The sequence below is a fragment of the Cibotium barometz genome, chromosome 48 (genome assembly GCF_041138505.1).
Source record: "Cibotium barometz isolate CiBa-2024 chromosome 48, ASM4113850v1, whole genome shotgun sequence".
Lineage (NCBI taxonomy): Eukaryota > Viridiplantae > Streptophyta > Polypodiopsida > Cyatheales > Cibotiaceae > Cibotium > Cibotium barometz.
The window spans coordinates 28,467,572-28,495,525 of NC_141093.1; the positions used below are offsets into that span (position 1 = coordinate 28,467,572).

Below are 27,954 nucleotides of genomic sequence, written 5' to 3' on the forward strand. Positions count from 1 at the left end.
TCATCCCATTATAAAAATTTTGAATTTTCCATTGCAAGTGGTGAGCCAGGTAGCAGAAATAAGAGAGGTTATAGGCACTAGAGCTTCTTTGGACCACTAGTCCTGTACACCAATATGATACCCGGCATGTAATACTAACTGTAAATGTTGCAGCTGCCTTACACAGTTAATGCATGTTGGTATTTATGTTCCTATCAATACTCAATAATAAGCCTTTTTGGTTTTAGAAAAGTCAGGACCACTAGCTGCCTAATGCCATGTTGGTTTTATGTTCCTATCAATACTCAATAATGAGCTACCTTTTTGGTTTTAGAAAAGTCAGGACAGCTCTGATGCAAACTAAGATACACCAAAACAGGAGTAAATTGTGAGAAAGCAGAAAGAATGATAGATCAAGAAAGTATAAACATTGGAGTGAAGACTTGGAATATATAGTGAGGCTAGTTTTCTGCTTCAGTGTTCAAAAGCCCATTGCAGAAAGCAGATAGCATCCAAAAGAAACATCTAAAATTGAGAGCAGACAAGTACCTCAAATATTACTGACAGAAAACAGCTGTAGAGCCAACTGCTCACAACAAGTACAAAACCAGAAATATTGTGCTCTGATCTTAAAGGCAACTTGGATGAGAGAAGCTTGGGAGACACAAGTTGAGAGGTTGCTTGCCTGTTTTAGCCAAGGCGAAGGAGTAGGCCTAGGCTGAGCCCAGAACTGCTCCTTATGCTGTTTGGTCACCCGCCTTCTACTTTCGTGCCCAAGTTTAATCTGTCTTAAGTGCTAGGTCTACCCTAGCACAGACAGCCTATCCTTCAACATCAAATGCATGAATATAAAGTGCATGTTTCTTGAATACATTGCTTTGCATTTTCAGAAATCACACAAGTGGCCACTGCAAATGTGTACTATTATCACCCAGTGCCTTTCTGACGAGACCGACGTAGAACGGTCATGCAGGGGGTCATGGCACAGTGGGTAGAGAAGATAGCCTTGATCGGCATTCTCCTAGCAGCTTGAAACTCACACCTCCAACCATACGAAGCTGGGGTTTTGGGGCATGCAGATGATATTCACCAAAGTTCACAGGCAGTTTGTATTGATGAGCTTGAAAACCACCATGGTCAGACACTGTAAGAAAGGACAACTCTTGGAGACAGTAGAATGAAATCCGGACTTGCCTCATTCTGATTGACAAGAGTCTACGGATTCATACCTGTGAAAAAATAATAATATTAACATGGTTACATAATTACTCTCATTACATTACCAAAATTAATGAAATATGATTTTTAATTGATCAAAAGTCCTTTATGGTTCACAAGTACTTCAAAAGGAAAAAGACTACTTATTTAGACGTTAACAAATAAATCCATGTGTCTTTAAAAGCGGGCCAAGGAAATGCAACGTGCTCAATATGGGCTGCTAAAATATACGCGTGCCAAAAAAGGCAACAGGACAACATTACGCTACACAATTGTTGTGCAGACCAAGCTGACATCACTGTAAGGACCCAATAGAGCAGAAAAATCGAGCTTCACTGGCTGTATTGACACCACCCAACCTTGCAATACGGAGGAGTGTGACTGAAAATAAAGAACTTTACACCCTTTTTGCATGGAGACACCAACCTGTATCACTAGAACTGCTTAGTGGCTGAATGGCATTCTGCTTGTTGGTACTTTTTTTGTTTTTGTTTTTCGAGCTCTGCTTGTTGGTACTATGCCACCTGACTGAGCCTATTGTTTTATGTTGCCATCAGCTAATCCCCACTTATTGTACAGCATACCAATGCTGTACAAATGATTCTGCTACTGAACCCTAAATACTTTTAATACAAAGCTGCTGGTTACCATTAACTGAGAAAAGCTCAATTATGGCCTTATCAAGATTTCATGAAGAAGTTCAGAGAAGTGGTTGCTCCATAGGGCTGCTGTAACAGACTAAAAATACGGTGGCATGCTGTCATCAGCTGATTCCCAATATTTACAGCTGCTGGTTGTCCAGGCACGTTCTGAACTAAGGAGCTCAATTTGGCAACATCAAGAAGATCATGAAGAACTGGAGAGAAGAGAATGCTTTTAACCAAAGAACAGAGCTATTCTTGCCATCACTTGCCAAACTTTCACGTGTCAATTACTTATTTGTGTCTGTGGTGAGCCTTTCAGTCTATAACAAATTGTAACTTGGTGTAAAACCATGATGCGAAATTAAATGCACGTAGATATGCACTGCAAGGCAATGAGCCATACAAAAGTGACGTGTCCATACATACCTTGGAGAATAGCTCCCGCCGCCCTATTGGAAGGCTCCCCATCCGCAACAAATCCCACTACATGCTCGGGGCCAACGATCTCCATGGTGGTAGCCCACTCAGCCACAAGCACATCCGCGGTCTTCCCAGTGCCGGATGCATCATGAAATGAGATGAAGTACATCTCTCCGCAGGAATATGCAACCACGCCGTGAATACTCCTCTTGCGGGTGTCACTCCATCCATCCACAATGAGGGAGACTCCGTTCCTCTCCCATTGCCGCTTTGTGTTGTCGGCCGCTTGCTCTACAATGCGCTTCTCCTTCTCGAGCAATGTAGTGCGCAAGCTCTCGGATGAGGGGGGCGTATAGGTTGAGCCATACTCCCCAATCTTCTTAACCATGACCTTGAAGTATTCCGACCTATTCAAGAAAGTAATTTACTAATGAGAAGGGGACTAGGACGATGAAAACATGAATGATGAATTGGCAATGATCGATTGCACTTACCTAGCCGCTTGAAAGGCAATGTGGTCATGGAAGAAGAAGCGGGCCACCGCCATATCCACCACCTCCTTCAACTTGGGGTTCCAATTCTCCCCAAGTGTAGATTGTCGTCGTGGGCCACGTAATGGTTGAGAGGCCGTGGAGATGGAGGGTGCCGGCATCGTGGATGGAGTAACATTCCGACTTAATGGTGAAGGTGATGGTGTGCATGATCCCGATCCACCACGACTCCATTGTAGAGGCTTGAGTTCCTCTCCCCATCGTCGCGGGATCCACGGCCACTCGTGGTGTCCTTCTTGTCACTTCGACTGCCTCATAGACGCTAAGCGTGTCAAGAAGTTCCGTCTCTTCTCGGGCGTGACATTCGTGCAAAACCTCACCTCATGCCCACTCTCATGCAAGAGGTGGGCTCGCACTTTGTCGGCGCCACCCGTTCGCCAGTACGGGCAAAGCTTGCATACCCATGGCCGAGAACCGCCTCCATGAGCGGATGGGTGTAGTTAACCTCCTCCCACCATGTCCATCCCGTTGTCCTTCTACGGGAAGCCCCGGCACGTGAGGAGGATGCCATGGTTGAAAGATGGCTTGACTCTTGAGCCTTGAGGACCCGTGCTTTCTCATCATGTATGTACATTGGATTGGTGTCCATGGCAGTTGTATATGCCGGGGATTGATGCCACGCATGTGATACTGTGGACTTGGCTTTCTGTTGGGACTTGTGCTTCTATGTACATGCCCGGAAATGCTTGGTAGAATGGTGTTCCATTGGGTCTGGTACCTCGTGTACTTGCCTAGAGCACGTCTATTTTGGTATAGTCTCATGAACGGGGATTGTCCATACTAATGCTGCATTGCATAGTATCTTTATGTGCTTGCTTGCAATTCAAATTGCATGCTGTTTTCATGCTTGCTTGACCAATTTGTAGTTTCGGGTAAGGGGACCCCTGCCCGCAAACCGTGCGTGTGAAACTATCTACTGACATGGTTATGTGGCATGTGACAGGTGGTAAGTATTGGTCATAAACCTAGCCTTAGGAGTTAGCACTAATTTATAAGTGAGTATGTACACACTTAATTAAGTTTTGGGCAACCAAAACTCACTTATAAATTATGACCAGCCCGGTGTCACACACACTGATGTCCCGAGGTGGACATAACCGATTGTCCACCGCCCAGACCTTATCCCCTTTGTACAAAGGAAGTAACCAGCCATGTGTCCACTCTAGCTTGCTCCACAAAGCACCTACCTGCCACCTACACTGGACAACTCACCACCTCACTCCTCCTCTCTCTAGAGATTGGTGCCTCCTTCATGAGGGCTATTGGGCTGCATTTTTTGCACTTTCTCCTTCCCAACTCCATTTCCAAGCTTGCTAAGGTGTTTCTCAAGCTTCCAAGAGTGTTTCCGGATGCTAATCACTCTCCTACACACTCCCAATGATTGAAATTCAGCAAAACAGCTCTCTTTATTGCTGTAATTTCTGGTCTTTTTGCTGAAAACCCTAATTTCAGCCCTCCTTTCTCAAGTTGAACCATAGGGGAAGCTTTCCCAAGGTTCCCTTCATCCTCTAGAAGACTTTTGTCGCGAAGAAATGCGACAAATTGAAGATCTCATCACTCCAAAGACTTCCATCGCGACGACTTCCGCTGTCATCGACTCTACTTGCAATTGGTAAGCTTTTATGCTTAAATATGGAAGCAAGTAGCAGGAGGGAGGAACCGGATTACAAGATCACATACCATGTGTAGTGTTCTCTTGTCCTACGTGCTCTCTTGCATATTGTTGCTACCATGTGTTGGTGGAACAATAGAGAGCACATGGTAGGGAACATGGGCACTTGAGAGGGTAGTGTGGATTGCAAGTCTACATCGACAACCACTTGTTTGCAATTCTGTATTCATATGCATTTGTATGGAAATTTGGTCAGAAATGCCCATGACACTATATACTTGATTCTCTCAAGATCAATATACTTTATTTGAGGGAGGGGTCGGCCATTCCAGCCCATTGTGTGTCTCTTGTCAATTCAGCAAATTACTTCTTGTATTTGAGCAAGTGTCCATCAAATCTTCGTGTATTTAAGTATATTAATTAGCATTGTGTTCAACCAAGTTACATAGGATGCTATCTGGGTAATTGTAGACAAATTGACAAAAATGGCACGATTTTTACCTACAAAAGTAATAGTGAAGGCAATTGTATTGGCGCATCAGTTTGTTAAGAAGCTTTTCTGGTGTATGGACTGCCTTTTGATATAGTCAGTGATAGGAACTCCAAGTTTTCTCGACACTTTTGGCAGCTAGTTTTCCAGAGATTGGAGACTACATTGAGTATGAGTTCCTCTAATCATTCTTAGTCTGATGGGAAAACAGAGAGGGTGATGTTGGGTATGGGGGAAGAAGCCTACACACACACACACACACACACACACACACACAAGTGCAAGAGAGAGGAACTAGTGAAGCTCTAGAGTGTTGGAAAAGATGTACTCAATAATAATAATAATGAAATGAAAGTACAATGTGAGTACATAAAGTAGCCTAGGACAAAGTGCCCAACACACATAAGTGTGTTCACACGGGGAAAAAACCTGTGTCCAATCACATGGAAAAAGTGTCCGTGAGTAAGCTGTGTTCACACCTGAACTAGCCGGGAGTGGTCATGACCAACAAACCCCCCTCAAGTGAATGGTGTGAACGGGGACAGGGTGTAGCAGACTACCCTGGTAGAGGCTGTAAGCTCAAAGCTTTGCGAAAAGCTTCAAACTTTTCCCTCGAAAGAGGCTTTGTAAACCCATCTTCTATATTGGCATGTGTAGACACATAAGCCAAGTCAATCTCTCCTGCATGGAGCCTTTCCTTGACATAATGATAGAGAACCTCAATATGCTTTGTGCGGGCATGAAATATAGGGTTTCGTGCAACTGCCAAAGCACTCTGACTGTCAGTGTAAATGGTGGTAGGGGACTACTGTCCAACACCAAGATCGGCTAGAAGGCATCGTAGCCAAACACATTCCACAGTAGCTGTAAAGGCTGCCCTGTATTCAGCTTCACAGCTAGAAGTGGCCACTGTAGGCTGCTTCTTACTGAGCCATGAGATGCATGAGTCACCAAGAAGAAAACAGCTACCGTTGGTTGACACTCGCGTGTCATTGCAACCTGCCCAATCGCTGTCTGTAAATGCAAGCAAGCATAGTGTAGAAGAACTGCCATAAAACAAGGCAAAGTTTGCAGTGCCTTTAAGATAGCGAAAGACACGCGTACACGCTTGCCAATGCATAGTGCTCGGACAATGCATGAATCTGCTCAACTGAGAAACAACATACTGTATGTCCAAACGAGTAGAGCATAAATAGATAAGGCATCCCACAGCTTGCTGATAGGTGGCAACATCAAAAGGCTCACCAGCATGCTCAAGTGACAGTTTTAGACCTGGTTCCATATGAGTAGAAACAGGTTTACAATCTATCATGTGAAAACGCTCAAGGAGCTGCTCAACATATCTGCATTGAGATAACATGATACCCCCCTCAAAAGGTATAAACTGTATGCCCAAACAGTAATGTAAATGCCCTATGTCTGTGACATCAAATGCATGCTACAAATCAGCTTTAAAAGCTGAAATATCACCCTCTTCAGGGCCAGTGACGAGCATGTCATCCACATAAAGAATAAGAATGAGAACATTGTTCCCAATGTGGCGTACATAAAGTGTACTCTCAGCTGAACTATTCTGAAACCCTTTGGCAATCAAGTATGCATGAATTTTGTGGTACCAAGCACGAGGAACCTATTTAAGACCATACAATGCTTTATGTAAACGGCATACTTTACTTTCTGCACCTTTTTGAACAAAGCCAGGAGGCTGAGACACATAAACTTCCTCTTGCAAATCGCCATTCAAAAAAGTAGTTTTGACATCCAACTGATGTACATGCCATTGTTTGTGGGCAGCCAATGCAATAACAATACGTATGGTAGTCATATGTGAAGTGGGAGCAAAGGTCTCTTCATAGTCAATGCCCTCACGTTGGGTATACCCTTTGGCGACCAAGCGAATCTTATGGCGATCAGCTGAACCATCAGGCTTACACTTAAGCTTGAAAACCCATTTTGTGCCAATAGCACGCTTGCCTGGGGGCAAGTCACATAACTCCCAAGTACCGTTTTTGTCAATGGAGTCCAACTCCGAGTGCATGGCTGCCACCCAATTGTCATCCTCCAATGCATCAACATGAGAAATGGGTTCCTCATTACAAGCAGTGTCAACAAGAGCTGTAGCCACATAATGTGAAGATGCATGGCGAGAAGCAGCACGTGTATGACCTAGCATAAATGTAGACTGTTTGCTATCACGCAAAGTGTCAACCAGCCATCTAGGAACAGTTTTTGACTTCCTAGTATCTGCATCTTCCTCTGCCAATGCATCACCCAAGATATCCTGATCAATCTGAGGCATTTCAAGATCAATTTGGGGCAAGTTCAGCTGCTGATTTTGCTAGTTTTCAACAAGCATACGTGGCTGTAAATGAGCTGAAACAGGCTCTACATTGTCCACATTTGAATTGAATAAAGGCAACAAAGTATCAAACACATCTTCCGGCCCAATAGATGGCTGTTTGGTACATGAGACAAGTGGTTGAGATGCATATTCATCAAAGATAACATCTCTCGATACAATGATCTTGCCTGTATTAGGCACATAGAGTCTATATCCCTTACTCTCAGTACTATAACCAATGAAAATGCATTTGATTGCCTTTGCATCAAGCTTATGTCTTTGTTGTGTGGACACATGCATATATGCCAAGCACCCAAAGACTCTCATATGAGTCAACACTAGAATCTTGCCATTCCATGCCTCATAGGCAGTCATAGATTTCAAGGCTTTAATGGGGCAACGGTTAAGCACATAATTGGCACACATAACCGCCTCAAGCCAAAACTTACTTGGCAGATCCTTGCTTTTGAGCATGCAACGTGCCATCTCCATAAGTGTACGATTACATCTCTCTGCAACTCCATTTTGCTGAGGAGTATAGGGGGTAGTACACTGATGAGAAATACCATGTAACTGCATGTAAGCTGTGAACTCATTTGACAAATATTCCCCCCCTCAATCTGTATGCAATGTGACAAGCTTGTGTCCACAAGCATTTTCAGCCATGGGACGGAAGTATCTGAAAGCTGCAAAGGCACCTGACTTCATTTTTAAACCATACACCCAACAAAACTGAGTGTAGTCATCAATGAACGTGATGAAGTACAAGTGTCCTCCAAAAGATGGAGCCCTCATGGGACCACAAAGATCACTATGAACAAGCTGTAATGGTCAGACAGTCCTCATAGCACCATCTGTAGGAAAGGAATTCCTATGCATCTTCCAAGGATGCATCCCTCACATACATGCTTGAAGGGAACCTACATAGGAGGAAGCCCATGCACCATACCTTGCTTCTGCAAGCATACAAGAGATGGGAAGTTCAAGTGACCAAACCGAGCATGCCATAACTCAGTGTAGTGTCGCTCAACATACGAGAGGTGGATGCAAGCATAGCATCATGAGAATAAGTACTCCTGTCATACATATCGAGCTTATACAAGCCACTGCATAATGACCCAGAAAGCATAAGAGAAGCTGAATCTCTGCAGTCATACACTGAGCAACAATGGTCAGAAAACTGAACCTTAAACCCAGATAATGCAAGGGCTGAAACAGAAATGAGATTCTTCTTAATGCCTGGTACATATAAAGTGTCACAAAGAGTAAAGCTATCCCCATTACATGCTATTAGCTCCACATTGCCAATGCCTTTAATGGCGTAAGAGGCATCATTGGCACACATAACTATGCCACCTAGAGGTGAATCCTACAAATTGGCAAATAGATCTCTACAAGAAGTGATGCCCACTGTCAGAGTACCAATCTCCAGTTGAGATAGACATACAAGAAGCAGGCAAACTGCATGTAACCACTAATGCATATCCCTCATGAGCAAAGTTAGCCTCTTCTTTAGTGTCCACAGTAGCAGCCAAACCTTGCTGCTTCTTTTTCTTTTCACTCTCAATGCGCTTCCTACATTCCTCAATAAGATTGTCAGGTTTTCTGCAATAGTTGCATCTCTTCGTTTTCTTGTTGTCACCATCTTTAGATGAGGTAGAATCTGAATGGGCATGTGGTTTGCCCTTAGGTTTACCACTAGATGCAGCCCCAGATTTACCTTTGTTTCGATCAAAGGCACCAAATGCCTGATAAGCAGAAAGCATAGTGGTCCTATTAGAACGAGACTGCTCCTCTTGTAATAAGAGAGTCACCAACTCATCAAAGGTATACAAGTTTGGATTACCCTTCATCTAGACGAAGAGTAGTAGCAAAACCCTGATAGGATTCCGGCAAACCCTGAAGCACTATAGATATAAGTGAACCATCTGGAATGACCTCATCAATGTTGATGAGCTGCTCTCACAAATCCTTGATGCGGGTAAAGAACTTGTCCATTGAATCACCCTCATCCATATGCTCAGACTCAATCTTCTTGCGAAGATATACAACACGAGCCTCATTGCGAACCTAATACAAAGAAGCAAGTACATCCCATGCACCCTTGAAGAAGTGCATGAACGAATGTGCGGTATAACTTACCTTTTGCATGAGAGGGCAATCAAAGCATGTGCATGAGCATCCTTGGCATCCCATTTGAGCTGTTCTGGAGTGGGTGGCAAAGGTGCAGAAGATGTAGCACCACCTGAAGATACATCATCACCTGCATCAATGGTTCCTGAAGTACTTGTTGCTCGTGCAGGAGCAATGGGCTTGACATCAGCCCCTGATACATAAACCCACAAATTCTTTGCAACAAGTACATGTTTCATCATGTATGCCCACATAGGATAGTTGGTACCATCCAACTCATCCTCAACGGAAAGCATTCCAAATAAATCACTAGTGTTCCCAGACATGGCTGTCACAAGTGTGTACAAACAAGTAGTAATACTGTAACAACCAAAAATTTGGGGGAAATGCCCCAATGTCAACTAAATCTGCCTGTAACACCCAAAATGCCTGCAAATGTCTATATAGGACCTGCAAATGGTGTCAATTTTTGCAAAATCCCCAAATGTCTAGTGCAATTACGCACCGAATTAGGCAAAATCAGTGCCAATGTATGTCAATTTTGCAATTTTGAGCTCAATGATGAAAAGCCCCAAAATTAATGCCGCCAATTTTCTAAATTTTTTTTGGGCAATTTTTGGAAAAAAAATTAAAAGAAATTAAAAAGATAGCAAATTGGTTACTCCGTTACTGTTGGCACAAAGTTCAAGGAGACGATTGAAGCCAAGATTCGTAGCAGATCTGTACGGCGCCTCTACTGTGCAGCAGCATGTACAAGGTACAGTCGGGGAGCTGGCTGCTGGGTACAGATGGCGAACAGGTGTAGGGCGGCGAGATGTTACAGGTAGCGCTGGGCGGCGCTGTTGCAGGCGGTGTAGGTACAGACGACGTGTACGATGCAGAGGCGACGATGGCAAATACAGATCTGAAGGCGGCGACGGTGGATCTGAAGATCGGTGACGGTGGCGGCAGCGCACAACGGCGACGTGTCTGAGGGCGGCAAAAAAGGCGGCAGAGGCCGGCTCTATTGCAGGCGGCGCAAGGCAGATTGGCAAAACCCTAAAGCACACAACAGATAGTCAAAACCCTAACCCTAGACAAGGCAAAGTAGGTGGGAGAAACCCTAACCCTAAATTGCTCTAATACAAATGTTGGGTATGGGGGAAGAAGCCTACACACACACACACACAAGTGCAAGAGAGAGAGGAACTAGTGAAGCTCTAGAGTGTTGGAAAAGATGTACTCAATAATAATAATAATGAAATGAAAGTACAATGTGAGTACATAAAGTAGCCTAGAGCGAAGTGTCCAACACACATAAGTGTGTTCACACGGGGAAAAAACCTATCCAGTCACAGGGAAAAAGTGCCCGTGAGTAAGCTGTGTTCATACCTGAACTAGCCGGGAGTGGTCATGACCAACAGGTGAATCACGTTTTGGAGGGTATGCTTCTCCAAGAGATTGTCAAATTGGGAGAAGTACACCCCTGATGGTCAAGTTTGCCTAAAATAGTGCTAAGCATGCGGCTATTGGTCATGGTTCGTTTATGCTGATGTGCGGATACCAACCTAGATATCCAAGACTTAAGGGTATTCAAATTGATACCGCTAGAGATTTCTTAGCAGATATGCAAGAAATAGCTAGTCAGTGCATGAAAGGCTATCAGGAATGCACAAGGTCAAGCATGATTTTATGTTGATAGGCAACATAATGCTAGTTTTTTTGAGAGTGCCTAAGAGTTCTAAGACGTTACATACAAGGAAGGTTGGAAAGTTATCCCCTAGGTATTGTGGACCTTATAGGATCTTGAAAAAGATTGGTGAGGTTGCTTATAGACTAGGGTTGCCTCCAGATGTGAAAGTTCATCAGGCCGATACTTGGCTAGCGTGTCTCTCACCATTTGGCCACCCAACTGGTCCACCCGTGCTTTCTCATAATGTATATACATTGGACTGGCGTCCATGGCAATTGCATACGCCGGAATTGATGCCACTCATATGATACGATGGACTTTGCTTTCCGTTGGGACTTGTGCCTCTAAGTACATGCCCGAAAATGCCTGTGTTCCACTGGGTCTGGTACCTCGTGTACTTGCCTGGAACATGTCTATTTTAGTATAGTCTCATGGACGAGGATTGTCCATACTAATGCTGCATTGCATAGGATCTTTACGTGCTTGCCTGCAAATTAAATTTGCATGCTATTTTCATGCTTGCTTGTGAAACCGGCCTTCAGAAATCTGACGGGTGGTGGAACAAACACTCGCACACCAAACACTTCATCACCCATGAGAACCTAGAAAAGGAAAACAAATAGGGGGAGCTAGAGTACTCCTGCAAATAGTACAAGGACACCGATTGGCCCCAAAACGCAGTGGCGCCCCTTGCGGTATTTCTTTACTTGATCAAATATGAGTACAAAGTACAACTTGTCGAATCCTCTACCAATAGGATCCCTTTTAGATTTTCACCCAGGACTTTTCCCAATAAGAACTCTCGTTATCACAGCAAAGTGTTCCATAGAGAAGGCACACCTGTACGACACCTCTGTAGGCATATGCTCACTTATGGTAGTGCTATGTGTGAACAGGGCTTAACCAAGGGCACTTTTTCCCATGTGGTTTTTCCCCTTGGACATCAAGTGTGAAAGGACACTCTAACATATAATATTTTGTACTTCTATATTATATGGATGTGGCACACATGCAAGGGTTGACTTGCATTTTGTGGATACCACACTTTTGGCTCTCTCTCTCTCTCTCTCTCTCTCTCTCATTTCTGTGTGTGCTTCTCTATCCTGCACCTAACCCTAATGTGCAGGTTTGTGTGTGTGAGTGTGTGAGTCCAACACCCAACAATTGGTATCAGAGCTGGGAGCTGGCCCTGGAATTCTGTCTGTGGATAATCTGCAGCAAACCCAACGAAAATCCGTCCATTTCTGAGCTCTGGGGCGTTCACTGGTTTTCACCGCCCACGCCCAACTCCGCCGGTTCAGGTCCTCTGCTCGCCGCCACCGCCCAGCCGCGCCGGCGCTTCTAGTGCCCAGCGAGCCACCGACGCCCAGTCCAGCCGGCGCGCCGCTGCATAGGGACCGCCGCCGCCCAACCCGGCCGGTGCGCTTACTGCGCAGGCCTACGCCGCCGCCTCCTCTTCAGCGCGCCTCCGCCTGGCCCGCCCGTTGTCTGTTCCACCGCCGCCGGGTCCCTGGCGCCGCCCCGCCTCCGCCTCCGCCTGCCTCATCAGCTGTGTGCGCCCTCCTAGTCAGCTCTGCACACCTCCGCCTGGCTGCCACGTACGTGCCCCCGTCTGCAGCTCCGTGTGCTTCTCCTCATTCAGTCTCCAACTTCGCCTGTGTGCTCCTCGCCTAGCATCATTTACGCTCTGCAACTACAAGGTATTCTTAGTACACATTTTTATTCAAACACAAATACAAATTCTGCAGCCATTTCAGTGCAGGTCACCTACAATTTTGCAGACACTGCAGTGCATGTGGTGAAAATATGCAGATTTTGGAGACACTTCTGTGCAGGTCAGATTCAAAGAAAAGTTGCAGGTGCAATTTGGGGGATTTCTCAATTTGAGGCCAAATTGAAAAATTGCAATTGGGGGGTTTTCAAAATTGAGGTCAAAATCAATAAATTGAACCTCTTTCATTTGCAGAAATTTGGGGCTTTTGTGAAAATTAGCCAATTAGATGCACATTGAAGCGATTGGAGTGCATAAAAATTGGGGATTTTCAGATTGGAGCATGTAATTGGGCATTACAGCTGTGATTTGTCGCGTATGTATACACATTGTGTGTAATTGGACAATTTGGTGCAGGTTTACACTTGCTTTGGTTTGCAGGCATACATTTGCACAGGACATTTGGTTGCCTGGCACAGAATGCTACAGATGTATTTGGTGTACTCACCCAGGAAGACAAGTTGACATGCCACAGAATGCTACAGATGTATTTGGTGTGCTCACCCAGGAGGACAAGTTGGATGGATCTAACTACTCCCTCTGGAGTTTCATGATCCGTAATTTGCTGGTAGCCAAAGGGCTTTGGGGCATCGTGTGTGGTGATGACACACGCCCACTTACCATACAGCCAACCACACTTACCATACAGCCAGCCACGCCTCAAAGGGGAGGTGCTCAAAGAGCTCCTGATGTAGAACCTGCTCCTACACAAGAGCAGAAGAGATGGGACTCTAGAGATGCACAGGCCATGTCATTAATAGCCCTTTCAGTGAAAAGGACTATTATTCCGCACATTCGTTCTTGCAAGACATCGAAGCTTACATGGGACACATTGGAAGCAATGTATCAGGTACGCAACGAGGCAAGAGTTGCCTACTTGAAAAGGCAATTGGATCTTCTTTCTATGGATGAGGGTGACTCCATGGCAGATCATCTCACCAAAGTGAAAGATTTGCAGGAACAATTGCTCAACATTGATGAGGTTATCCCAGACAGACAGATGGTCACCAACACTCTTCGTTCTTTACCGCCTTCCTACTTGGGCTTTCACACCTCTCAACCTCTCAATGAGAGGAGGTGGTGATCCCGTCACTTTTGAAGAGCTCGTGGGTTTACTCTTGCAGAAAGAGCAAACAAGAGCAAACTTATCGAGCAACCGTGGTGGAGACAAGGCATTTACAGCCAAGGATAAGGGTAAAGCAAAGAGCTTTAGGCATGGGGGACAACAGTCTAGCAAGGCTGGTCATGGACAGCCCTCTTCTGGTGGTGAAAAGTCTGACAAAGGGGATGCAAACAAGCCCAAAAAGAAGGGCAAATGTCACTACTACCATAAGTCTGGACACTACATCAGTGAATGTAGGAAGCGGATTGCAAAAGAGAAAAGAAAAGAAGCAGGCAATGCAGTAGCAGACTCTTCTGATGACAAAGCACAGCAATCAGCTAATGTAATCCAGGAAGAGTACACTTTTTTGGTCACATGCACTAGTGGCACACCAAGTGCTTCAGACACTGATATGTCTTGCATTGCATCTGATAGACAGAATGCATCATGGTATTTTGATAGTGGTGCTCCGAGCCACATCACTTCATGCAAAGATGTATTTCAGCACTTGGTTTATGCTTCAAATGGCCGCACTGTATCATGTGCAGATCATACCACATATCCAGTAAAGGGAATTGGTAATGTCATACTTATTGTAGCCAATGGTGCCAATATATGTATGAAAAATGTATTGTATGTTCCAGGGATAAAGAAAAATCTGCTCTCTGTCTCAGCCATAAACGACCAAGGTTTAAAGGTTGAATTTGAAGACAGGAAGTGTTTGGTAAAAGACCCATCAAAGGGTTATGAAATAGTCACTTCTGGAACACGATACAAAGGCTTGTATAAGCTGGACAGCTATGACAAGCATACTTATGATGCAAATACAGTGGCTGCCCACACTCCTACAATGCATGATGCAGAGCTATGGCATGCTCGTTTTGGGCATGTAAATTTTCAGAGTTTGATGCTTTTGCAGAAGCATCATATGGTTGATAATATGCCGCCTCTTGAGTCTCCACCAAGACATGTATGTGAGGGGTGTATTTTGGGAAAGATGCAACGAAAACCATTCCCCAAAGATGGAGCTGTTAGAGCTGAAAGTAAATTACAGCTCATACATAGTGATGTATGTGGTCCAATGCGGACACCATCCATAGGGGGGCATCTTTACTTCGTCACATTCATTGATGACTACTCCAGGTTTGCTTGGGCTTACCCCTTGAAAGCGAAAGCAGATGTGTTTACATGCTTTCGACACTTTGTAGCAATGGCTGAAAATATGTGTGGATGTAAAGTCCAAACACTCCGCTCAGATAGAGGTGGAGAATACATGTCAAATGCATTCAAGGATTATATGCTTCAAAAGGGCATCAAACACCAATGTACTGTGCCTTATACACCGCAGCAGAATGGTGTAGCTGAAAGAAAAAATAGATCTCTCATGGAGATGGCGAGATGCATGGTGAAAGCACAAAAGTTGCCTCACAAATTTTGGATGGAAGCTATAATGTGTACAACTCATGTGTTGATGAACAGGTGTCCAACAAAAGCTTTGAAAACCATAACACCATTTGAGGCTTAGTATAGCCGAAAGCCAACAGTGGATTATATGCGTACATTTGGGTGTTTGGCATATGCACATGTGCCAGAACAACTCCGAACAAAGCTAGATGACAAAGCAATTAAATGCATTTTTGTGGGCTACAGCAATGAAAGCAAAGGATACCGTCTTTATAATCCAACTACACGAAGGATTTTTGTCAATAGAGATGTGGTATCTGCTGAAAATTCAAAACAGCCCATGGACACTTGTATAAAAGCAATGATACAGGCATACAGGACATGTTTGATGGACTTTTACCCATTGCAATTAGGGGGGATTCAGATCAGCCAGCCCCTACACAAGAAAATCCTCATGTAGAACATGTGGAACAGCCAGCCATTCAGCCCCCTTCTATGGAAAAAGTGGAAGATCTTGTCACGGAAGAGCAAACAGCCATAGACACAGCCAAGTCAGTGCCAAGATGGTTGCTGAAAACTTTGCAAGAAAGCAAACTTGCAGCTCCACTCACAGGTAGAACAAGGGCTAGTTCCAGCCATGAATATACATCGTGGGGAGTCTGCATTAGCGATGGGTGGTCTCTTTGATTCAGAAGAGCCTTCTTCTTATGAAGAAGCACATGAGAATGAGCATTGGTTGCAAGCTATGCAAGCTGAAATTTCTTCTATCATGAAGAACAATACATGGGATCTTGTGGAATAGCCTAAAGGCAAGCATGTCAATACCTTTTGCAGGTAAAGGTATGATTTTGTGATCATTTTGGAGACAAGGACATTGCTTGAGCCTCATTAAAGCAAAGAGATAGGAATAAAGCTCCATAGATTAAATAACCTATTACGAGTACCAAATATATAAAGGAGAAGCTTAAGAAATAAAGCATGGTTCAAGATAAAAAAATCCTTAGTTCACGTAATTAAGACTCACATTTTTTAAAGCCTTTGGTTGGCTATCAAACTTTATCCACAATAGACACGGGGATCCTGTGTTGGCATATTTCAAGGCTTAGAAAGGTGTAAAAATGAAATGTGTATTCTTTCTTTTCGAAAGCTATGATAATGGAAGGGAATTAGTGAAATGCGTGGAGTGAGGAATAATCACTAACTATGCTGTATAAGAAGCCAGGTTAAGCTATGTCATGAAGTAAAGGTGTAAACAATGGTGGAGTGTAGAACACTACAAGAGGTTGAATAGGAAGATGCTTGGAGTGAGATGTGTGGCTTTAATAAAAGAGGGCTTGGTAGGGGGGCCCTTTGGTACACAGAAAGCTACTTTGAGCTCTGTGTATGTCATTAAAGCATAATCACATTGGAAAGCATAAACATGCATGTAAACCCTTAAACATTGTCATTAAAGCATAATCAGGCCCTCCACTGACTACTCACAATAAGAGGTTGCATAGTTCTAATGCTTTTATAAGCTGAAGCATAAACAGGCAGGTAAACCCTTAAACATTGTCATTAAACCCGGATTGAAGCCTTACTCTAAAGCAACTTAATTGAAACGGCAAATCACTGGATTAAGGCAGGAGCTTAGCAGCACATTTGTGGCGAGAACAGATAGTTAGAAAAAGCTACAAAAACACTTGATTTTGCGAAGCAGAGATCCACTAAAAGAAGCGGTGCAGAAGAAGGTATGCTAAGATGCGGGATTAGCACTAATCTTGGCACTAATTGACCTGGCAAATTGAACTTGAAGATGTGGAAATCATCGTCTTCTTGCCAATCGGTATCCACGCCCCCGTAAGTGGAGGTTGAGAAAGTGCTAAGGTTCTCCACGTTCAAAATGCGAGCCATGTCCCCCCTTTTGGCCCAAGGTCTTGGCCTCCCCCCTAATGTGAAAGCTTAAAAATATGGTTAAACAAATCAATGGGGTTGATGAGTACAAGGGTCTCACAAGGCCTCTTTATACTACCATACAATCTCCCCTCTTTTAGTGTTCTTCACTCCACCATTGCTTACACCTTCACTCTTACACACAGAGCTCAAAGTAGCTTTCTATACACCAGGACCCCCCCCCCCCCCCCCTACCAAGCCCTCTTCACTCTACCATTTCTTACACCTTCACTCTTTACATAGAGCTCAAAGTAGCTTTCTGTACCAAAGGGCCCCCCTCTTCACTCTACCATTTCTTACACCACTCTGAAGTGATGGTGTAGCTTTAATAGTCTAGAGGGTGGTTGTAGAGAGGCTTAAAAGGTTGGTGGTGGCCGTGTCCAAGATTTCCACCTTGTGCTTCATGGTTGGTATGACCTAGTTCTCCTCAAGGTGGGTTGAGGGTCTAGCTGCTGTGCTCTGCAGTGCTTTGGAGGTGGGCTCTGGCCACTGCTGGTGGTAATCTTCCCTTCAAGCTCAATGATGGCGTTGTCTTCACTAGAGAGGGTATAGCTCTTCCTCTCTTGAGAGAGCTAGTTGTCTTCACTAGAGAGGGTATAGCACTTCCTCTCTTGAGAGAGCTAGTTGTCGAGGGCATCTATTCACTTTTGCCAGTGCAATGGTGGTGGCTCTCATGCATATCTCATACAAAGGGTTTACATGCATGTTTATGCTTTTCCAATGTGATTATGTTGTGATTATGCTTTAAGGGTTTACATGCATGCTTATGCTTTCCAATGTTTATGCTTTAATGACAATGTTTAAGGGTTTAAGAATAGTCCAGCTGAAAGCACATTGTATGTGAAGAAAACCGACGCCGATATTCTCATAGTCATCTTGTATGTAGATGACATGCTCATTACAGGTACTAGCAAAGCACAAATTTCAGATTTCAAAGCTGATTTGAAAGCTGAATTTGATATGTCAGATTTGGGGCCTTTACACTACTATCTCGGCATACAGTTTATGCATACAGATGATGGCATTGTTATGCAGCAAACTAAGTACATAAAAAGTTTGCTAAAAAGGTTTCACATGGATGAATGTAAGCCCATTTCTACTCCGGAAGAACCAGGTGTACGGCTTACTATGCATGATATTGGAGAGCCTTTTGAGGCCGGCATTTACAGCCAGGCAGTGGGATGCCTAGGCCAGACATATCTTTTGGGGTGTCTTTGTTGAGCAAATTCATGCACAGCCCAGGCACAAAGCATTGGCAAGCAGTCAAACGCATTTTTCGTTATCTTAAGGGTACCCTGGATCTTGGTTTGTTTTATCCCAAGGGGGGCAGCTTGCAGCTTTATGCATACAGTGATTCAGATTGGGCTGGTGATTATGATACCAGGCAATCCACCAGTGGGAATTGTTTTTTTCTTGGCAGTTCATGCATATCTTGGTTGAGTAAAAAGCAACCCACTGTTGCTACATCTACTTGTGAAGCTGAGTACAGGGTAGTCTTCACAGCTACAGTAGATTGTGTATGGTTGAGGACACTATTGGCTGATCTTCGTGAGTGTCAGCAAACACCCACCACCATTCTCACTGATAGCCAGAGTGCTATGGCCGTGGCACGAAATCCAGTATTTCATGCACGTACCAAGCACATTGAGATTCATTATCACTATGTCAGAGAGAGGCTACATGCAGGGGAGATTAGTTTATCTTATTGCCCTACACAGGATAATGTTGCAGATCTATTCACAAAGGCTTTACCTCGAGAAAAGTTTGAAGCTTTCCGCAAAGCTTTGGGCTTACTCTCATACAGAGAGTGATCTGCTACCTTGTACAGGTTCACACTTCCAGTACAAGGGGGATTTGTAGGCATATGCTCACTTATGGTAGTGCTATGTGTGAACAGGGCTTAACCAAGGGCACTTTTTCCCATGTGGTTTTTCCCCTTGGACATCAAGTGTGAAAGGACACTCTTAACATATAATATTTTGTACTTCTATATTATATGGATGTGGCACACATGCAAGGGTTGACTTGCATTTTGTGGATACCACACTTTTGGCTCTCTCTCTCTCTCTCTCTCTCATTTTTGTGTGAGCTTCTCTATCCTGCACCTAACCCTAATGTGCAGGTTTGTGTGTGTGTGTGTGAGTCCAACACCCAACAACCTCCCTGCTTGAAAAGGTCTTCTTCATCTCAACCATGGATTCCCACGAACCCTTTCCCAAACAGCACTAGGGCTGTACCAAACCATATGTCCTTCCTATAGTCACAGCCTACATGTAACCTCAAGAAAACTATAACCTGTTCACATGAATTCAGAGACATGTTTTCCACATAAAACCAAAGACCTGTATCTGATAAACCATATACTTGTATCCATAAACCATAGGCCTGTTTCCTCGATACCAAAGTCCTGTTTCTTCTCGCAAGACCAATGTCCTGTTTCCATGACAGATAAATCCACATATATGCACCATCTAATCACAGTGCCAAAAACCTAGAGAGAAAGAAAGAGGACGTGTCAAGCCATCCCTGAATACACATAAGTCCAAGACGAAGAGCAACACACATCTCTTCCAAGAACATCATCCTATGCTTCTTAACTTGATTGATCCTCTTCATCCCAATCTCGTAAAATAAAACCTGCTTGCGAAGAGAGAGAGAGAAACCCCTTGGCTGTTAGCCCCTCGGTGCCTCCTTCAGCTCGCCTTCTTCCAAGAGAGAAATAGAGTCGTGCTGTCCAATCCAACAGTCGCCTGGAGATGTCTCTACTGGTTGCTTCCACACATGCAACCTGCCTGCATCTACTTGGCTCCTGTTGCTAGTTGCAGCCCACATCCGCAGCCACCTGGTCTTCCACACGTGCAGCCTCTACCTGAAACCTGCCTAGTTGCTTTTTGCTGACAGTAGTCCATGCTCAGCCACCTGGTCACCTGCCTGGCTCCCGTTTTGCTGATTGCCCGCTTGGCTGCCGTTGCTACCCATTGTTGCCCGACTGTAATCCATACGCTGCAGTAGTGTCCACCAACAGCAGCACCTGGCGGCGGCAGCAGGAGCAACAGCGCCCAACAGCAGCAGTAGTTGCACCTAGCGCCAGCAGCAACGCCCAGCGGCGGCGGCGGCAGCAGCACCATGCGCAGCAGCCTTTGGTACGCGCAACAGCGCCCGTACATACTACGTGCCAGCTTTTGCTCAAGGAGATGCGTGCGTAAACCATCCGGCGACCCTGCTCTCCTGCTCGCCCCCCTTCACCTTTAAAAGAGGCGATGCGCTTTTTCTCAAAAACGCCAAAAGCAAAGGTTTTAAAAAAACGCATGCTTTTCAAAATAATAATAATAATACTTTAAATCATCAAAGATTTAAAGACCTTATAACTTTTAAAAATCCTTTTTGTTCCCTTTCACACTTGGGCTGGCCACACTTATGAGTTTTCCTTTTTATATCCAACTGATGCCTGTCCAAACTGTCCATCCTGTGCCCATGCCCACCTGCTTGTTGTCCAGAGGGAAAAACACAGGTCGTAACAGCTTAACCAATATGTAGTTCAGGGTAAGGGAACGCCCGCCCGTGAACCGTGCATGTGAAACTGTCTGCTGACATGGTTATGTGGCATGTGACAGGTGGTAAGCATTGGTCAAAACCTAGCCTTAGAAACTACAATAATTTATAAGTGAGTGTGTACACACTTCATTAAGTTTTGGGCAACCAAAAATCACTTACAAATTATGACCAACCCTGTGTTCGTACACACTGATGTCCCGAGGCAGATAAAGCACCGCCTAGACCTTATCCATTTTGTTCAAAGAGAGCAACCCCCCATGTGTCCATCTCACCTTGCACCACAAGTCACTTGTCCTCTCTACCTGACAACCGCGGTGGACATCTCATCATCTCTATCTTCATTCTCTCTCTAGAAGTTGGCACCCTTCTTCATGAGGCTTTTGGGTTATTTATGCACTTTCTCCTTTCCAACTCCATATCCAAGCTTGCTAGTGTGTTTTCCAAGCTTCCAAGAGTGTTTCCAAGTGGTATTCACTCTCCTACACACTCTCAATGATGACTGGAATTTAGTAAAAAAGCTCTTATATTTGCTATAATTTCTAATCTTCTGACTAGAAACCCTAATTTTAGCCTTCCTTTCTCAAGTTGAATCATATCCCAGGGTTTCCTTCATCCTCTTAAAGACTTTTGTCACAAAAGATCGCAACAGATTGAAGGTTTCAACACTCCAAACGCTTCCATCTCGAAGACTTCCACTGTCATCGACTCTACTTGCAATTGGTAAGCTTTAATGCTCAATTATAAAAGCAAGTAGCAAGAGAGAGAAGCAGGACTCCATGTTCACATACCCTACGTAGTGTTCTCTTGTCCTACCTGCTCTCTTGCTGCAGATTGCCTCTACCATGTGTTGGTGGTACAATAGAGAGTAGATGGTAGGGAACATGGGCACTTGAGAGGGTAGTGTGAGTTGCAAATCTTCACCAACAACCATATTGTTGACAATATTGTATTCATATGCATTGGTATGGAATTCTAGTTAGAATTGCCCATGACATTATGTACTTGATTCTCCTAAGATCAATAAACATTATTTGAGGAGGGCCGACTGTTCCGGCTCATTGTGCGTCTCTTGTCCTACGTGCTCTCTTGCAGATTGTCTCTACCATGTGTTGGTGGAACAATAGAGTGCAGATGGTAGGGAACATGGGCACTTGAGATCGTAGGGAACATGGACACTTGAGAGAGTAGTGTGAGTTGCAAATCTTCACCAATAACAATAATGTTGGAAATATTGTATTCATATGCATTGGTATGGAAATCTAGTCAGAATTGCCCATGACATTATGTACTTGATTCTCCCAAGATCAATAAACATTATCTGAGGAAGCGCCAACTGTTCCTGCTCATTGTGCGTCTCTTGTCAATTTAGCAAATTACATTTTGTGCTTGATGTCCATTAACTCTTGGTGTATTTAAGTGTATTGATTAGCATTGTGTTCAACCAAGTATTCCACACCAACTGGTGGAGTTCGAGTGTCTAGATTGATAAAATGGGTTTAATGGTTGTTTATAACAAGTTAACTATTTATGAGGCAGTTATTACTATATAGCCAATAACTATGCTCCAAAAAGAGGGCAACAGATTATCAAAGACACGCATACAAGCAGCTTGCCATTCCACACACAACCATTAGGATGTAGCGAAATGCAAAAATAAACATAGGTAATTCAGGGAGAATTATGTCTCAGAAGAAGAAAGAAAAAACAATCGCTTGCCTGGCCGAAGGAGGGCGTGAAGGTGGTGGTGGGCGAGCAAGGTCCTTCGTGAAGCATCGGGGATCGCTGCTCCTGCTGTGCAATAATGGGAGAGCTTGCCATGGCCATAGATGATTATGATGACAGGAAGCCAGAAGACCCAGAAAAGCTTACCTTGTGACAAACACATTCCATGCCCAGATGGCGTGATTTGATTCGCGAGGGACCACGTCAGCAGCAAGCTGCAGAAAAAAAACCTTCGGTCCGAAGGGGCCCTCAAAAATTGACGGACATATAGCAAGTTTTTTTTTAGTGTAATTTTTGACAAGCATTTTAAAATCTCGCAATGCACCCGTCAAAAGCAACTATGCTTCCAGCCTCAACCCCTCGATGAGGCAACACGAGGTGGTCATTTGTGTGAATGCTTGCCCAAATTTTCACGCCCATAACCTAGCACGTCCAGTGTCGCCTACGTATAAACTGGCTTGAATTGAGAGATTTACATGCCGTGTACATCTAAAAAAATAGTTATTTTACGTAGTTCATCTCTATATTATCTTAAAGAAGAGTTTCACAAACCTGCCAAGTGGAGGTAAAAGGAAGACGAAGGTTTGATTTTGGAAGCCTCAAAAGTTTAATGTAATTCATTTATGTAAATTTACATAGCATGGTTTAAAATTCAAAATCTAAACATGTATACATACAAGAGGGGGTTAAATAGTTATGTTAAAAAAACTATAATTTCAAAAATATAGGTATTTCAAATACATGTCTACTTGCACATGGTTATGGGTTTTATAGAGTGACCACATATTGGTTTTTATTATAGAGTGACCACACGTTTATTAAAAGAGGTGGAGAATGCAATCAATTGTGGCTAGTTAAAACATTTGTATGAGCCAATGCAGTAGAGTTCATTCTCTACTATTTTGAGTCTAAAATGTTGCCAAGGATCAAGCTGATTATGGCTAATTTGTGGAACAAATGGCTCAAAGGGACCAAAAGTATGCTTTAAAGTTTAAGATTTGTCAATTATATGCTACAGATCTAGTGGATCTAATAGGGTAAACACGGTTGAGGGATTTTATTTTTTGGAAGTAAATTTTAGTGTATTATATACTCCCTTTCTAAGAAAAAATAATTACAAACATGGACCACAAGCTAGCTAACACCATACTTAAAAAATTTTAATATTATACTCCCTTTGCACGAAAAACTAATTACAAACATGGGCCATGGGTTGGTCAACACCATACTTCAAAAATTAATCCCACGTAGACCAACAACAAACATTATAGCCTCATATCAAAGAAAAACATGGACCGCAAGCTAGCTAACACCATACTTCAAAAACCTAGATATACTCCCTTTGCATGAAAAACTAATTACACCACAAATTAATCCCAGATAGACCAATAACAAACATTATAGCCCCATATCAAAGAAAAAAGTTATTCATCATAACTTCCTTTCTTCTTCCTCTTACCCTCATATATTAGGCTTGTAGTTAGCCAAAATTTATCCTCCCTACTATTGGCATGGCCATCATGGGTTCTAATTAGACATGTAGACAAAGTGCCAAAGTACTAAATAGAACACATAATGAAGCACTCTCATTACAAAAACATATATGTAAGAGCAACAACATTGTATGTATTAGCCTCTAGTTCATAATGCATGTTAACCATCCATTTGGTTAACGTTTCTAGTTCACCATCCATCATCAGTCATTGTTATACAAGGAGGATTTTATATTTGAATCCTAAGGTGGTGAGTGGTGCTCTTTAACGGCCTATTCCAATGTGTCATGTCATAAACTACTTATGCCGCATTACTTCTCATCATGAGTATGACCTCCTAGGTTCTTGAATGAGCATCTTGGGTGGCAGTTTATTCCTAGATGTTTGTGGCCATGTCTTTGGCTTCTTTCCTATGATAACACCTATCCTTCAAATCATACAAGATGATTAAGTGCACATATGGAAAATAGAATCTTGATAATTGTTTAGTTTGCACGTTGAGGTAGACTTCTTGAAAGAGCATCTACCGATGAAGAACATGATTTTAGGCCATCAAAATAGACCTCCAAATACGAACAGGGCTTATGCAAGAGTAGATTGAGAATTGTGAGATCAATGGTCAGATCCAAGTATCCCTCTTGAGGTACGCTCTGTTGCTCTTGTCAACTTGTATGCGTGAAGTTATGGCCTCATGTTGGTTGGCCACTATGCGTAGTCGAATGATTTGATTCAGTTGTCATATACCAAAGAGTGTCCATCTTATCGCATAATGATGGCATTATTATCTTCAGTGCCTAATCTCTACACTTTTTATGTATGTGCATATTCCAACGGATTCCATGATCTGTGATTTTGATGAGGTAGACTTTGGCATGTCATGCCCGATTCCTTCTGGGTATAAGTGGTATGTTGTATCTACACTTCCATGGGAAACTTCATCATGGAGCATCTTCTGTGTTGCAGCATCCTTAGCGAATCTGGTTGAGTCTTTCCCTTAGATTATTCAACTTTGTTGATGACTGTAGCGGCACCATCAAATCTAACTAACCCGATAACTACATTATTGCATCCACATGAGCATATATTACATATCCAAGGTCAGATCTTTCATATGGATGCCCATAGGTTGGAGGTAGAAAGGCCGTAGTAGCAGTTGGATATTTTTGAGAAGTGACCCATGCCCTTAACTGTTGGTGTGACAGGGCACATCAATTTGGATTTCCCATTGGACATGCATCTTCGACATCAACATCCTCTAATGCCATCCTCTCATGTAATGGTCAAACCAGAAGCCATCTAATAAGCATGTGCATCCTTCTATTCCATGCCGCTACATCACTTGTAGTGTATCTTACATCATTATCAATCTATGATTTTGGCTCTTCAAATCGAGTTCGTGTAGGTATTTGCCTAATTATGGGAATCTTCACTTGAGGTCTCAGTCACTTCATCCCTAAAAGGAATGTGATTACTTGCTCAATACGATGTTGATCCATTAGTTTGGTCCGATTGGGTCAGTGTGACCGGTTAGGACCTACTTTTTATTAATGGGCCGAATCCACCAAGTATCAGACTTTTCACTACTGCTACTAGGGTAGATATGCTTCTTGGCTGACATTTTACTCATGGGTTGGATCTATTCACTATATCTTTGTTACTAGGTTGGATTCGTTAATCTATTGTCATACTATAGCTAAAGTTTTGGATTGTACTGCAACATCATCCATTCCATTTGCATCATTGTTGGAAGCGTCATCTAACTGGTTCGGGTTACTTGGTTGATCCTCCTACACATCTATGCTTTCTTCTCAGACACTAGTCTAACCATCTTAGTCTAGTTTCTCATGAATATGATCCTCCATTTGTGCTATCCATTAGTTCTACATAATTCCATTGTCAAAAACCTAATCTGAGACTTGTCTAACTCGGTGTTAGGTACATCTAAGGGCTACTTATGGGTCTTCTATCTTTTTTTCTCCTCTCATGTCACCTGTCACATTCTGATTCTCTTCCTCTAGGCTTATTTCTTGGTTATGTTGGTTTGAAACAACACTTCCAACTATTGGAGGCCTCGGCTTGCTTCCTGATGTTCATTTTGTCCTTGTATGGTTTAGGGATGCTCATTTCTACAGATGCTTTTCTCTTCTTATCTTCTTGCTCTTGCAGTGTAGAACCATCTTCATCATTATCTTTGTCTTCTGCTTCATAGTAACGTTCTTCCTCATCTGATACCTCATTTGACTCCTCTTTTGATTCCTCATCTAACCATGCTGACACATTTTTTTGCTATCTTTTTTGTTATTTCCTAGAGTCTTTCCACATTATTTTGTAGTTCTTTTATTTTGATGATGCTTGAATATAACCCATGGTTCCCCCTATTATATTTTAATGATGCTAATGCCTTGCTTCCTTTAAAAACTTTGAGAGATCCTTCAGTTTCTACTTTGCTTTATTAAGCTTCCTAAGATTATGCTTTGTGTTGGCTTTGCATTTGGTCTTGGTGATTGTTGCATATACATTTGATATTTTCAATAGATAGTATCTTTGCCTATGCCATCATGACATCTATTACACCTATGGTATTGACAATCTTTCTTGTAGTGGATTTTTTCGTTACAATACTGATACCTCCTATTTTCCATTATTGCATGGGAGTGGCTTGCACAATGTTAAATTTGAGGTCGGGTGATACCAACCTATTCATGAGGGCTTGGCATACAATGTTATTCATATGTTCCCTTATCTTGATCAATTATTTGGCATGGTAGGTGGGTTTCCATATTTTCCCCAACTTGTTGAGCTCTTGCTACCCAAACTATGAAGATGGTGGCAAATTCTAGTGAGTTGGAGCACATCACTATGCTCCTCTGGGGTGATCTCATTATATTATTCCAGTGTTTTGTTGTGAAGAAGAAGGGTGACAGCATGAGTTAGACCATGTCACAATGCTCCTTTGGCATGATCTCATTGTATTGTTCAAGCATTTTTTTGTGAAGCATGGTGATAGCATAAGTAAGCTAAAGCATGGTTGTAGCTTTTGTGGTAGATCTCAGGGTTTTTGTGTGTAGGTATGCTTGGGGGCTTCCCCTTTAAGAAATTTTATGTATCATGTGCATTCAAGGGGTATTTAAAAAACCCCTTATATTGATATACTTTTATGAATAAAATGACCCCTTTTTCTTCATAAACTTACAGTTTTTTTCCAAAAGTTAAAAAACCCCTCATGTAAATGTAATTCTGTAACTTTTTTGAATTAATATACCCCTCCTGATGAACTCACATGCTACACTTACATATTTTTAGTTGAACCCCCCAAGGTAGGTATGAGAGATTAGCACATAATGCTTGCTCAGTTACTACCACACGTGCTATGAGTGACATGGAGCTATGGCATGCCCACTTTAGTCACTTGAATTTTGACAGTTTGTTGTGTCTTAAAAGGCAAGATATGGTGTCAGGGGCCCTATCAAACATGTATGTGAGGGGTGAATTTTGGGTAAGGTGTAGTGGGCATCATTCCTGAAAAATGGATTAGTAAGGGTTGTCCAGAAATTACAACTTATACATACTGATATATGTGGTCCTTCCTATGAGGATAACGTCGATTGGGGGATATCTCTTACTTTGTGACTTTTATTGATAACTACTACAGTCACAGATGGATGTATCAATAGTTAAAGGCAAAGTCAAAGGTTTTTACATGCTTTAGACACTTTAATTCTATGGTTGAAACTGTGTCTACATGTAAAGTCAGCACCCTTTATATAGATCGAGGGGGAGATTACATGTCAAAGGAGTTTCATGCATATGTGGTTGAAAGAGACATAAAACTTCACACACCTAGCAAAATGTTGTGGTTGAGAGAGGCAGAACAAATCTCTCATGGAGATGGCACATTACATGGTTAAAGGCCCT

The 27,954-nt window shown here is 43.0% G+C and overlaps 1 long non-coding RNA gene across 1 annotated transcript; it reads right to left on the reverse strand.

Moving 5' to 3' along the window:
- Window positions 1-444: 444 nt before the first annotated feature.
- Window positions 445-22,821, reverse strand: LOC147611034 (uncharacterized). The gene is made up of 2 exons (XR_015263941.1): window positions 22,541-22,821; window positions 445-1,208 (listed from the first exon to the last, which is right to left on the reverse strand). It is a non-coding gene; the product is annotated as an uncharacterized LOC147611034 (long non-coding RNA).
- Between the last annotated feature and the right edge of the window lie 5,133 nt (window positions 22,822-27,954).